A 14,101-nucleotide genomic window follows, 5' to 3' on the forward strand; every position below is an offset into this window, starting at 1 on the left:
CTGAGTGGGCTATTTGTACCAACTAAAATATTCCCATGAACCCCCAAAAACCCTACTGCACATAGCAACTGAGTTTTACTAGCTTTCGGAGTGCAGTGAATTGAAGCACGTTACTGTGTATCTCTTATTAAATATGGGCATGTGCAATACATTTCTGCAAAGGAAATAAAACATGACAATGTCTCTTTTTTGGATGCATTATATTTATCCTTGAGCATTGAAGAGAGACTGGTAATTATAAAGTTGTTTAGGTATTTTCATTTTAAAGTTAAAATGGTACTGAACTTGAGAAAGCAAGTGCAGTCAGTTACTTAGTACTGACTACTTCTTTCATTCTTCTCATATTTAAGTGGACTTTAGCTGGTTGCAAATAAAAATACTAAAGGACTGGCAACGCACACCGTGATTTGTGTTCTTGCTGTCATGCAAATTCACAGAAAGAAGGAAACATATTAAAGAAATTCGATAAGACCAGGTGGTCTGAGTGAATAATTTCCCTTTCATTAACATATTCCCCTTATTAACTCTGTAATTAATTGTACATAGCTAAGGAAAGCTATGGAAATTGCATTTTGAGATGTATCAAAGCTGACTTTATGCTTCAGACTTCCATGCAATTTACTATTAATGAAGCAAGAGATGGAGGCCCCAAATCTATAATTATTACTTAGTATTTGAATGACAAGCAAAGAATTTTATCAGCACAGTTTCAAATGAAAGGGGATTAGCAGCTAATGTTGAAATTGTTAATCTTTCTTATTAAAATAATTTTGACGAGAGTGTTTAGCCTGAAAGAGGTTTCTGGAACATCATTTACCATTAAAACAGCTATTTTCTGAGGCTCAGTATGAATTTGTCTAAGTTTGACAGCAGGGTGCAAATATTTTTTAAATGAATGAATATTTTATGGGAGCTGAGGCTGTTCATGTGTGAGCTGATGCTGAGCTGCTTGCTGTGTGCATATTCCTGGAATGTGAGGCAGGATGGTAGTTCAATATCCATCTCACTAAAGTGAAGATGTCTACTGAGATAACAAGGGAAAAAAAGCTACAGTAGAAAAATCTGAGAACTGAAATTGTACCCAGGGCTGTATCTGCAGATGAGTGATTAGCAAGTGGGAGCCCAGTCAGAATTAGGCCCTACATCTTGGTGATATTTTTATGACACAGAAAAAGGTTATAATTACATTCAATAACAATGTTACTTCATGTTTATTTAGGCCTTCTTATTCCTTTAAATGGTTGTATGTTTTCAGGTTTTGTAGGTTTTTATTAGCCTCGTGTGCCTTGAGAAGATTATTCAGTGGTGGCTGATATTTGGGGGCAGAAATATAACATACACAACTTTTCAGTGTTAATGAAAAACTATTTGGCATTTTAAATCTTAAAACTTTTCCTCGCAATATTTGCAATTTTCCTGTCTTGCAGGAGCATACAAATGAAGCTGACAAGGCTGCTTTCACTCCTTGGGATGAGGAAATTGTGAATATATAGTGATATAAATGGTGAAAAACACAGCAGCGATAATTTACAAAATTTAATTTGTGGTGGTCTCGGCCACATTGGTACTGGAGAAGATGTATGTTAAAGAACCCTTTTAATTTACCTGTGCCCCATTACAGAAAAAAGCTAATGGAAAAGATATCACATGTCTTTGCCAGTGACAAATTTTGCCAGTAGAATAGACAGAGATCATTTCAATGCTTTCAGACATTATTTGCATGAGCAGATAGACTGTGTATAGAAGTACCACCAACACAACAAACCTTTATGTACCTGCTCTACCATGAGATTACTCGAAGCTTTACCTCTGTGTGAACCATGTCGAACTTCATTGGGTTCACTCTGAAAATTACAGGTTAGATAACTAACCTTCTGTCTGCAGTCCTACAATGTTCCTTTGGAACAGTCTCGCAGACAGAGTCTGTTGTAGCATAAAGTGTCATAGACTGCATTTTCGCTTCATTCATCAGACAAAATCAAAGGGTTTTTAGCTTAAACAAGTGGTAATGATACCTAGAGAAGCACTTTTATTATAAACTCATGTTTTGCATGTGTTATAAATATGTTTTAGATCAAGGACATCAAGGATTCTTCTTAATCTGTAAGAATCATAACAAACCATGTAGACCAGGACAGCAAGAGAGTAATCTGGGGTAGACTGAAGAGGTGGAATTTGTCAAGGACAAAGCTAATGCAGAATTCAAACCCAAAGCTTTTCTAAATGCAGGAGTATTTCTGATGCAGCTATTTATCTACTGCTTTAGCTGGAAGGTACCTGGAAGGGTTGGATTTATTAACCACAGCCACCAGCCAGAAGCAGCAACATAAGATCCCCAGGGCATTGCTGCCTCACAGCAGGAGGGATGTCTTGCTGCTGCTTAGGTGGGCATGTTAAAAAAAAGTGCTTTCTTCTTTCATCGTTGCCTCCTTTCACCTTTTGATGTGTGTTTGCATTAGACCAGTTTGACTGAAAGCATCATAATAGTGTCTAATTGATGTTAATGTAGTGAATATACTAATGGTGTCTAATATATTATCTTTTCTAGAAGTCCAGAAATTACTTTTGTGCCATTTGAAGTTTTGTTGTAGACAGGAAAACCCTGCAGTACCTGAGGATATGCACCAGCCTTCAACTTACCCTTTGTATATCCTCACAACTGAATTTTCACAAACTTTGTCCTTCAGGTGGCATTCTGGGGTCTGATATTAGAAATTTTGATTAAAGTCACCAGGATCCTTTCAACTCACTTCAGTAACCAAAATAATAATAAGCCAACTCTCATAAAGCACTTTTGATCAGTAGGTTCAAAACTCTTTTTAAAGGTCGATATCATTATCCTGTCTCTTTAGTCCGGGGAACTCAGGCACAGACAGGGAAGCATCTTGACCAAGACTAACCTAAGGTCAAGGAAGCAGAGCCGGGAGTAGACCTGCATTCCCTCGTGTCCCAGTGCTGTGCTCTCACAACTAATCAGATTGGCTTTAATGGAAAAAGGGTTCTGTCAAAGAGTAATGTTTTTGCCCTTTTTTGTCACTCGTTAGTCTTTTTTTAAGACATGAAAGTAGGACATGAAAGTATAAAGGAGTTCTGCACCCGAGTTTTTCAGATTTCATTCTATGAGTTTAGTTTTGGCCTCATCTAAGAGCAAAATATTGCATATTTGGAGACCTTACTGAAAGATATTTACTACACATTGGAAAAGCTTGTGAAAACCAAACTGAGGATGTGCAGTCTGTAGTAAATAACCTCTATGACAGAAAAGGGGTACCATCCACATATTCCTTGGGTCTCTTCTGAATTGATAACAGTTTTCTTTAAGAATATATGTACAGTCTGCTAGATCCTTAGCAATCACACACATACACCGAATTTTAGGTTCTTTATTTTTCTTTTTCTTTCTGTTTAACAAGCTGTACTTTTACTGTCTACTCAGAACTACTACTGTCATTCTCTCAATGTGTTCTCCTTATTCAGCATTTGAAGGAAAATAAACAGTATGCAAGGAAATGTTGAGAATTATCAGCTATGACCACAATTTGCTTCTTCCCATAGTGTTTTCCTAATTTGCTGTGTTCTGGGTTTTGGTTTTGTGACTTTCTTCCTTTGCAGTATAGTGTCTTCTTTCATCATTTCACTTCTTTGTTGACCTCTATAGTCTGTTCTTGGCTTCTTTTTCTGTCCTCTTTTACATTGTTTTTTTCCTCGTTCGTATTTTGCCCTCTGTCACTTCAAATATTTTCATCTGTGTATTATACCAGTGTTCCTCAAACTTCTTTAAAGTGTTATCCTTTACTGGCTTCCATGGAAACCCAAGAGTCCCAGGAGTAGGCAGGATATCTTCAGCTTATGCATTTCTAAAGCTTTTCTGCCATCACTTCACAATCCCTTTTGAATGCTTTCATGAGAAAAATATTTGAGAATTTGAGAATCACTGAGCTAGGCCAACATCAGTTGAAAATCCCATGGTGCATAGATAAAAGGTTACCTAAAAAATGGGACACTTCCTCTAGATTTGGAAACTGGGTAGATGCCAACTGCATCTTTCTCGTGGCCAGCATTGCTTATTCTGCTACTGCATGTTGGCTCATCGTGGCTGTGAGTGTGACATGGAAGGGACAGGGCAGAAGTCAGGCATGTCTTCTCCCATGGTCATCTCCAGTAAGTCCTGAAAGTGCTTCTGTGAAAAAAGAGTTTCTTCAGGGCTTTTTGTCATAGAGTCATAAAATCATTTGGGTTGGAAGAGTCCTCCAATATCAAGTCCAGCCATTAAAAAATAAATATCCAACCTGCTTTCTGAGCTGTCTTTTAAGTCAAGCTCTTTGTTTTTACTGTTCCACTGGGTTTGCTCTGCATCCATGTAACTGGCAGTTACACTAATTGGGTTTATTCTCTATGGTTTGCAGAGGGCAAACATGGAACTTCCCAGGTAGGGGACACAGTTCCAAAATGGTCCTGAGTGCAAGGACTTGATCATTGAAGATGTTTGTGGAGTTTGAAGTTTCCTGTCTCTAACAGTTATGGGAGTTTTCTTAGGAAAAGGCTGATTATCCAGTCTGTTCTGTCCCTGCTTTTTCTCACGGGTGACCATATGGTCACTTGTGCTTATATGCATATTCTGCCACTGGGCTGTGGGTGTAGCATGAATTGCAAGACTTCTGGGATTTCGTTTTGCATGTTCTCTAATTTCCACAAACCTATGTGTGTGTTTCTGTATAAACTCTTGATTTGATATGCTCCCCCACTGCCCCCACCCCCCAAAAACCCCCAAACCCCACACTGAAAAGCAAAGGGGTTTTCCTTTATGAGTCATTATTTGTTTCTGGAGAAGCACCTTTTCACTTTTATTCACAAGTTTAAGAGTAGTAGTAAGAGTATTACTGATTATCCCTTTGCTCTAGCAGGCATGTTATGTTCGTAAAAATAATTTTTTCCTTTCTCTCCTCAAGATGGCCAGTGTCTAACAGAAGTATAATTTGCTAGACTATGTATAAATCACATTGTGTGCTGTATCACTTGGATGTACATGGTCATGGTTGCCTGGGTTTTACTGGTCTCATTATCTCTGAAGAACATGACCACGCTAGGAGAGAAGATTATTTTTAAACATGATGTTTTCAGATTTCTTTATTTATCTCCGTAATTTTTATATATATAGTAAATGAAGACTATACAAGTGCTCTGAAAAAAAACCACAGACTTTAATTCATTAAAATCTAAATTTGAAAATACGGTATCCAACAGGGAACCCAAATTTAGATGCTTAATTGAGTTAGCAGGTCTAGGAGAGGAAGAAGCCAGGGAATTTAGTTTTATGTTTTCAGCTAGGTAATTAGTGTACAGTAATATATTTCTAAAATTTTCATTTCAGACATACAACAGGCATGTAAATGAATCAGAAATATGTCTTGAGTTGCAGTAGGATGTTCAAAACATTAGTAAAAAAATGAAGTGAGAAGAAAGGACCATCTGAAAAATAGATTTAATGTGTAATAAGTAAATAATAGTTTCCTGTGAGAATGGAATTAGGTGTCAATATTTATCACAAAGAGTCAGAGGACTTGATTTGTACATTTTTGTGCAGTTTTCCTGCTGGGTTTTATTCAACTGCGTATCTTGTGCTTTTACATTTTAGCAAAGCTACCAGAAGCGCTTCCCAAAATGTCTCAGTTGATGAATTCAGCTGACACTCTCCTTGGCTCCAGTTCCTATACTGCAGAGCTGTCTTTAATGGGGAGTTTTGGATTGGTTTTTTTTTTGTTTTGGATTTATTTTTACTTTTAAGAAATGTCACAACATATCCCATGCTGTGAAATAACAGTATTTGGCTAAGAGGTTTAGCCTTCCATTTATTGAAGTAATATTCCTCCTTTATTTGAAGGCTATTTATTATTTCAGATTTTTATTGTGAAATCTATTATAAGAAGTATAGAAAGTTTAGAAATTGATTCTGGATAATTCATCTTTTAAATCTTTATGATTTAGTTTGGTATGTCTTTGAATAAGCAACATTCAACATGTGCATAAATTAAATTCCTCTACTCAACAGCAACTTCTAAACAAAACCCCAAGACTAAAACCTGTTCTAATTCCATCACAGAACATTTGGTATACCCTAATTTCAAAAATGTTATCAGATATGGATTCATTAAAGTTGCCTGACTTTCAGCCACATCTATAAACTTGATCATGGGATAGGGAAAAAACAGTCAAGAATATTCCTGCAAAATGAGTGTTTTAGGAGCTTATTCTGTGACCCTGGGAGATTCATTTGGTGTTTCTGGCCTTTCATTTCCCATCTGTGAAGCAGCAATGATACTTGCCTCCCCTGCAGAAGTAATGTGAGTACTTTCAGACAGTTGGACAGAAGGAGCCATAGAAATATAATAAGGGAGCATATTATATTCCTTTTATGGTAATCATCTTCTCTTTTTTGTTGAGGTTTATTTAAAGCAAAGTAATTGCAGGGGTGAAACTTCATAGGCGTAATTTAGATTTCAAGAAAGAGGGTAAGGAGGAGGAGTTGAGAGTGGTTGCATTTTAAGACCTAAAAGACACCATTAAGTAGCTAGTAATCCTTGAGAAGGGATTCTTTGTACAGTGAATTTATCTTCTGCTATATTTAGAAATCCAGGTAGAGTAAATATTTCATAATTAGGCATTGCATTTTTTTAATATTTAATTTCTTAGCTACATTTCCTTTCAAAAGCATACCTGCCTCCATCATTCCAGCTGAAGCAAAAAGTTGCAAAAATGGAAGCAGTGAATTCAAAAGCATCACATGTACTTTCCAAGATTTCCTCCAGAGATGAAAACCTGCATCAGTCCACACCAGGTTGTATCCAGCCATTTCACTGGGATTTCACTGAGCACCTCTGGCAGTTGGGAGCTGTAAGAAAAGGGATTAGCAAGGGTTTGTGTGACACACACTGATCCCAGCACCTGCTGATTGGATTGAAGTAATCCTTTTACAAGTTACAAAACTCTATTATCAGAGCATTAAGAGAGGGAGAGAGGGTGATATACGCTACATCAAGGGTACATTAATTTAGGTAAACAGAACATAGGTTACCATCTAATGTACTTGTGAATTACAGTCATTCTTGGCAAAAGTTACACTCTGGTCTAGTCTGGTAGATAAAGCCTTACACTGACCATGCAAAGATGACACTTCTGTAGCAAACCAAGGACAATAATCTCAAATTATTTTAGATGGCATGTTTAAAGCACAACTGCTCTCTGTGTGCATGCTTAGTTGTTTATGATAAACTTTACATCTAAAAATATGAAACTGAAACTATGGAATGACATTTTTTATTGTTGGCTGATATTACCATGGAAGTTAATTTATTTCCGAGTAATACAACCTACTTGAAGCAGTCTAAGGGATATTATTCTCAACCACACTGAATGGTTTCTTTGTCAGTGAATTCCCTCCCTCTGTCTTTGGGGGTTTTTTTTCAGTTTTCCTTCATCACCTATGATAGTATGTACATTAGTAGTGTTTTAGGCCAAATTACATGTAGAGCTCCATAGTATTTTCCAGTACATAATTAACAAAGCTTCAAAACTAATCTTTTCACTGGTGTAATCAGGTACTGAGAAATACAAGAAAAATTATATCGATACACATCATGGTAGTAATATTGCTGCAAACACAAAGGAGGAAAAAAAGTTTATTGGTGTATTTTATAAAGAGGAAATCCAAATTGCCAAGTTTTTATTTCCTAGAGTTTTTCATTTGTGGTTACTGTAGATAGGAGATCTGGGATGGCACAGGACAAGTCAGAAAAGAGAAAGGAGCCTGAAGTGTCTGACCAATCAGATGATGAAATCCAGGTTCCATTAAAGTAGTGGATACAGAACACTCCCTAGAATTGAAAGCATATGAGACTTTATAGCCAGATGTTAATTTACTGAGACTTCTTCCAGATACAGGTTTTGTGAGATACTGACAACAATTTTATATGTCTATATAAGCTCAATATAACTAGTCCAATAAAGTCACATTTATCTGCAGTTAATATTGAAAACCTGATGAGTAATGTTAGGACTAAAGCTAGTGTTTCTAACAGTTATGGAGAGATGCTTCAGAGATGAAGCTGGTCTTAATAACAACTGCATTATTGCGAGTTGGTTGGAAAAAACTGATTTTGTTAACGTGTTAGTTGGTCAAAAGACAGAAATTGGGTGAGATAGTGCATCCTCTATTTATTTGAGGTCTGCTTTGTCAGGAAAAAAGGTAGGGAAGCGTGAGCATAGTTTGGCTCTGCTCCCATGTTTCAGCACCACTGAAAGCATTCCTCATGGAAACACGTGATGAGCTCCCAGCCTTTGGTCTCTGCAAGAACAACACGGAAGTTCAGAGAGAAAGACTGACCTTCTGCAAACACGAGTCCAAAGCAACTTCAGTATTACCATGAAACGGTACTGGGAGATGAGAAATGTTTAAAAAGTGAAAAAAATTTGGTGCTCTGTGTGATCTGAACATGGCTCAGAGTTCTAATAATGACATTGATCTCAGGGAGCTTTATTTGATCAGATCTGGACAAGTGTGGGTGCACCAAAATAGAAGAATAAAGTAATAATTTTATAAAAGAAGAGTGAGGAGAAGGAAAGAGGAGAAAAGAAATGAACCTTTCTACTGCTGTTTCCTGAGTCCAAACTCCAAACCTGGAAAATAATGGAGCACAGATTAGAAAAGGAATTGCTGATTATCTAGCAAGAGATTTTTCAAGGGTATAAAAGGAAGATAAGTGTAAGAGTGTCATTGAAAAGGATGGGGAAGGCTGGAGTCTTTCCTTTGTGCATTTGCTAATCTCCTTCATCCTTTCCATTGGATAGCTGAACAATGAGTAAGAATATGCATAATTCTACAAAGAATAAATTTTGCCTGGACAAACTTAATTGCTTTTTATTTAACTAAAACTACAAAACCAGTAGATGAAGTGAAAACAACAGATGTAATACATGTGGATTTTAGCATAGTCTTGAAAAATTAATGTCAATTTTTTAGAGGACAATTATGTGGATTGAAATGGGGCTAAAGGGTGATATACAAAAAGTAATGATCAAAAGCCATGTATGGGAGTGTCTGGCTGAGTACAGGAATTGCTGTTAGCTCCAGTTATACTTAACTTTTTAAATAATGAAGTGGAAGTGAATGGAAGTGACAATGGCTTTTACAAGTGATATCACAGTCTAAAGTTCTGTACAGGCACAGTGATAGAGGAGTAATTCAAAAGTTTGAAAAGATTAGACCTGAAAACACATACAACAAATAAAGTTAAATTATCTTTGAAGAAAAGTCACAAGAAGAGATATCTATAATTTTCATAGGTCCGTTAATCCATGATCTGTCAAGACACTAAAATATATACAAGCAAAATTTATACAGAGCAGCAATATTCTGAACAAGCAGATTGAGGCTAAAATAAATGGATGGGTGAAAATGTGTAGCAAATTAAGTTTGCAATATAAAAGCAGTTTTGTTGACATCCCTATGAAAAAGCTGTCTCAAATGAGGAGGAGTATTCCTTATTGAAAATATTTGCACGTTTCCAGGAATACAATGTATAGTTCATTTAGAGTCTCAGGAAATAGTAACAAACTGTGTTTTAGGCTTCTACTTTAGATACAGGGCAGCCAAATGTTAGAAAGTTTCTTAGTACGAGAAACAACATTATTTGAAGGCCTGGAAATAGGTAATCAGGTAGGCTTCTTCTGTCTCTAAAGAGAGCACTGTGAGTAACATGAAAGGGAACAGAGAAATTAACTGTGAAGCCACTGATGATGTGGTATTAAGCCAGGAAAAGGAAGAACAAAACTGTGTACAATGTTGAAAGTAAATTAGATTTATGCAGAAAAGTATTTCTCATATATAGTCAATGCAATGTGTACTGAAGACCAAGGAGTTAAAGCAGAACAGCAAGAATGCTGGGGTGTCCCGGGACAGAACAATGCAAAGCTTTGGCTCCTGCACTGTCAGGTGAATGATGTGGATTCGAGTGGTAACTGTTCTCAAGCATTAAGATAATTTTGCATCTATTTCTTCAGCTGACATTTGAAATTCGATTAGGCCTGTCAAGGTGTGTCAATTTAAGAGTTTCACATCTTTTCATTGAAAGAGGCATCCTTAGTCATGAAAAAGGGTGTTTAATCAAGTACCATACTGGAATTATGCAGTCAAAAATAATTGTAATAACCGAACATCAGCTAATAAAATAGGCATTTATATTTAAAATTACTATCTTAACAGATGCAAACCATACTATCTCTCAAGAAGGTATTTGGTCTCTTCTCCCAAGTAACAGGTGATAGGACAAGAGGAAATGGCCTCAAGTTGTGTCAGGGGATCCCTTCTCTGTGGTGACCAGTGACAGGACCCAAGGGAATGGCCTGAAGTTGTGCCAGGGGAGGTTTAGGTCGGATGTTAGGAAAAGGTTCTTCACCCAGAGGGTGGCTGGGCACTGGAACAGGCTCCCCAGAGAAATGATCACAGCACCAAGACTGACAGAGTTCAAGAAGAGTTTGGATGATACTCTCAGTGAGTCATCTTGGGGATTGTCCTGTGCAGGGTCAGGAGTTGGACGTGATAATCCTTGTGGGTCCCTTCAACTCGGCATATTCTGTCATTCTGTGATATTAGGGAAAATTTCTTCACTAGAAGGGTTGTCAAGCACTGTAACAGGCTGCTCAGGGCACTGGTGGAGTCACCATCCCTGGAGGTATTTAAAAGACATGTACATGTGGTGCGTAGGGACATGGTTTAGTGGTGGACTTGGCAGTGTTGGGTTAAGAGTTGGACTCAATGATCTTAGAGACTTTTCCAACCTAAATGATTCTGTGATTCTATGATTTAGAGATTGACCAGACAATTAGAATTTAATGGTTACATTTTTAACCTCATTTAGTCACAGAGCCTGTACTGGATGGCCCTTGAAAAAAGAAAAGAATAATGAAAAAAGTAAAGAAAAACAAAGCAGTTTGACCCCATATTACAACATCAACCAAGCACACTGGAAGTTCTACCAAAGCCAAGGCAGGCTACTGTGTTCTATCTTTGTGTCCTTGTTCAAGCACACGGAATCTGTCTTAATATTTGCCACTGGCACCATCTCTCTTGGCCAAAGATTCATTGTCCCTGGGACAGCTTTTCATCCCCTGGCTGAAAGCTCATCTTTTGCCTTACAACTGGCATGTCTCACACAGTAATAATAGATATCACAACACATCCGGTCTCTCCACATAACATTGGCACATCCTCCTTATCCCTGTGGTATGTTTGGTAGCAAGAATATCTCATCTATCTGTACACGAGAAAGTATGAACTGGGCTGCCAATTGTCCTGTGGAAGGAAAATTAAGACAATGGAATTTAAGGCACTTCGGAGCTGTCCAAGCAATCAGTGTTAGTTTAAATGATATACTTTGGATTGCAGGACTTGCCTTGATGTGGACATATTGGTGAGACTAGACCTCTACTTTTTCAGCAGGCTTGAGGAGCGTTACAATAACAGTTGTGACAACCTCTATTTATTTTACCTGCTGCTCTGAGACAAGGACAATCATGTGCGTGTTTGACATGTTGGTAATGAATTTCTTTTGTACCAGGCAAATACTGCAGAATGTCTCATCAAAACATCCTAATTAAGGAGTGGATTTGAGTAGACATACAATCTCTAAAATATCAGAAGTTCCACTCAATTTAATGTACATCCAGCACTCCCAAGAGAGTGTTTCAAAATCACTAAGCTTCTGTTTAGCAAAATGGGGATGAGCGTAGGGGCTCTGAAGGACTGTAAATGAAAGATTACTTAACTCTGAGGGAATTGTCTGGCTCCTGAATGTTTTAAAGCAAGCTTCTTTCTCAGTAGCTTTTAAAAATGTGCGTAAAGCAGATGTTCGTATTGTACAGAGCCTTCCATGGGTCTGTTTAAATAGTCAAACACCTTTTCGAGGTCTGTCAGGAAGTGCCCTGTGAATCTGATATGTGTGATGTAGATATTGAAACTACTCAAAAAATGGTTGTCTGGTTAAAGTAAAGACTGCAGTGTATTTTCATTTGAAGATTCATTTCTCTTTACACTCAGAATTACCTGGAAAATGAAGGTAAAAGTAAAAACTTTTAAAAATAGGTGAGTTTATTTAAAAGTTCATGTGCGCTAAAAGCAGTCAAATTACCTTAACTGTGTCATATTTGATGATTTAAAAAGGAAAATAAAATTTCTTTTTAAAATACAATCCTTGAAATCATCAAAGAGACAAGTTGGAGTTAACAGGAAGCCTTTTGCTACATATAGCCCTGCCTTAGGAATAAAATGTTCACGGTCTTTTTGCTACAGCTTCGTGGATCTCACAGTATTTTGGAGAGACTCAGTGTTGGCAGATCTGTATATCTGCATAAAATGTCCCTGAAGTCTATGGGACATTGGTGATAGGCATGTCAAAATGAATCACATTATAAAACTGTGGTCTAAAATGGGAAGATGCTACGGGCTGGTCCTTGACTGCCTGATCTCTACTGCATGCTAAACAGCTGCTCTGGAGCCAAGACTATTGGCTCTGTGGTATTGTAAGATTTTGCTGTTTTTTTCCCTTTACCTCATAAAAATTCCTATATACCAACAAGTCTCTGCTCAGAAGGGATTATCTATTTTTTTTATGATGTTCAGTATACATAGCCAGGCACAGAATCACTGGGAGAATAGAACAGGATCTTTAGCCTTCCTCTTTTCCCCAGTAGCAACAGCCTTTTGGCAAGGAGAAGCAAACTATCAGAGTATGGTTTCCTCCTGTTAACTTGCAAGTTAAGTCTGGTAACACATTAGCTGACCCACATGGCAGGGCCACGCAGCTCTCCCAGCTCCCCATTCGTAAGGTCACAGCTCTGTCCACCGTAATGCGTTTCCTTCATTATAAAAAAGAAGCAATCACACAGTAGGTGTTTTGATTGTATCTAGGCCACCACTATTCTTTACCTCCTTTAGAAACCTTTCTTCTAATGCAATATCTTTCTGTGTCCTTAAAGATGTACCATCTGGAAGCATCGCTTCTTGAATTGCTTTTCAGTACCAGGTTTGATTTACAAATCTTGTGTAAAGACGCAGGCCCCCGACAAACTCTGCACAAAACAAAGCTGTGTGTCAGGATCTCTTCTGTAATCAAAAAACTGTTCAGGCTGCATGAGAGAGCAATATCCTGCCTTGCTGACCAGGTGGGAAGCGCAGTGTGCAGCTCATGTTTGGCAGAGGAGAAGCTGCAAGTTTTCTCACCTTCTGCTAAACCTGTTGAGAGGGCACAAGAGCCTTTCTTCTTCAAAGCATGTTTGGAAAGAACAATTCAACATAACAGAGATTGTCTAGGAAAAAGGTTTTCTAAGCAATTAAACTTCACAGTAAATCCTTTACAGGAGGTATTTCTAGACAAGGTTTGCTACTGACTGGGCTGTATTATTGAGGGCTCCAGCAGGAATCACTGTGGCCGATGTTTGGGTCAGAAGCACACACAGCTCTGCTCTTGACCTCTCAACCCCTGTCCAGACCCTGAGCCTATCTCCTAAAGTCCATTAACATCAACCTACCTTGTAAAGGTAGTGTGGAGTTTAATTTACAAATATGAACTGTGTGTAATATGAGATGGTTCTGTTGTTGCTGTAGGAGAAGATGGCAAGGTTGTATAAGTAGACTTACGGTACCAGGTGATAATTTTCTTAATTCTCATGTTTAAGGGAGTGGAAGATTTCTATTTTTCCTCACCCTTTTTCCTTTCTGCTCTTCCCCCCACCTACTTGGATGATTTTCAGGTCCATAGGGTGAAGAAACAGGGTTTTGGTTCACTTTCCACAAATCTTTGGAACTAAATTCCTGATCCACTGCTGGACTGAATCTCTAGCCCTGGGAGATCTGCAAAAGCTTAAGACTTGCACCAATATGCTTTGATGGGCCATCATTCCTGCCACAGACAGACAGTTTTCTTTGGTGGTGCTTTCCTAACAGATTAAGCTGAATGCAATGTAAAATCTTTAACTACACATATTAATATTAATTAACAACACCTTAGTTCTAGGCCCTCTCTGTGCCAGTCCATATGTAGAATGTTTC

At 37.8% G+C, this 14,101-nt stretch overlaps 1 protein-coding gene across 1 annotated transcript in view; it reads left to right on the forward strand.

Annotated features, from left to right (window-relative positions):
* Positions 1-14,101, forward strand: part of PTPRN2 (protein tyrosine phosphatase receptor type N2) — a 643,008-nt gene that overhangs the window by 564,911 nt on the left and 63,996 nt on the right. The window lies entirely within an intron of this gene.

Source organism: Manacus candei, unplaced genomic scaffold, assembly GCF_025592945.1.
Source record: "Manacus candei isolate 608988 ecotype Guabito, Panama unplaced genomic scaffold, ASM2559294v1 h1tg000089l, whole genome shotgun sequence".
In the NCBI taxonomy this organism is placed as follows: Eukaryota; Metazoa; Chordata; class Aves; order Passeriformes; family Pipridae; genus Manacus; species Manacus candei.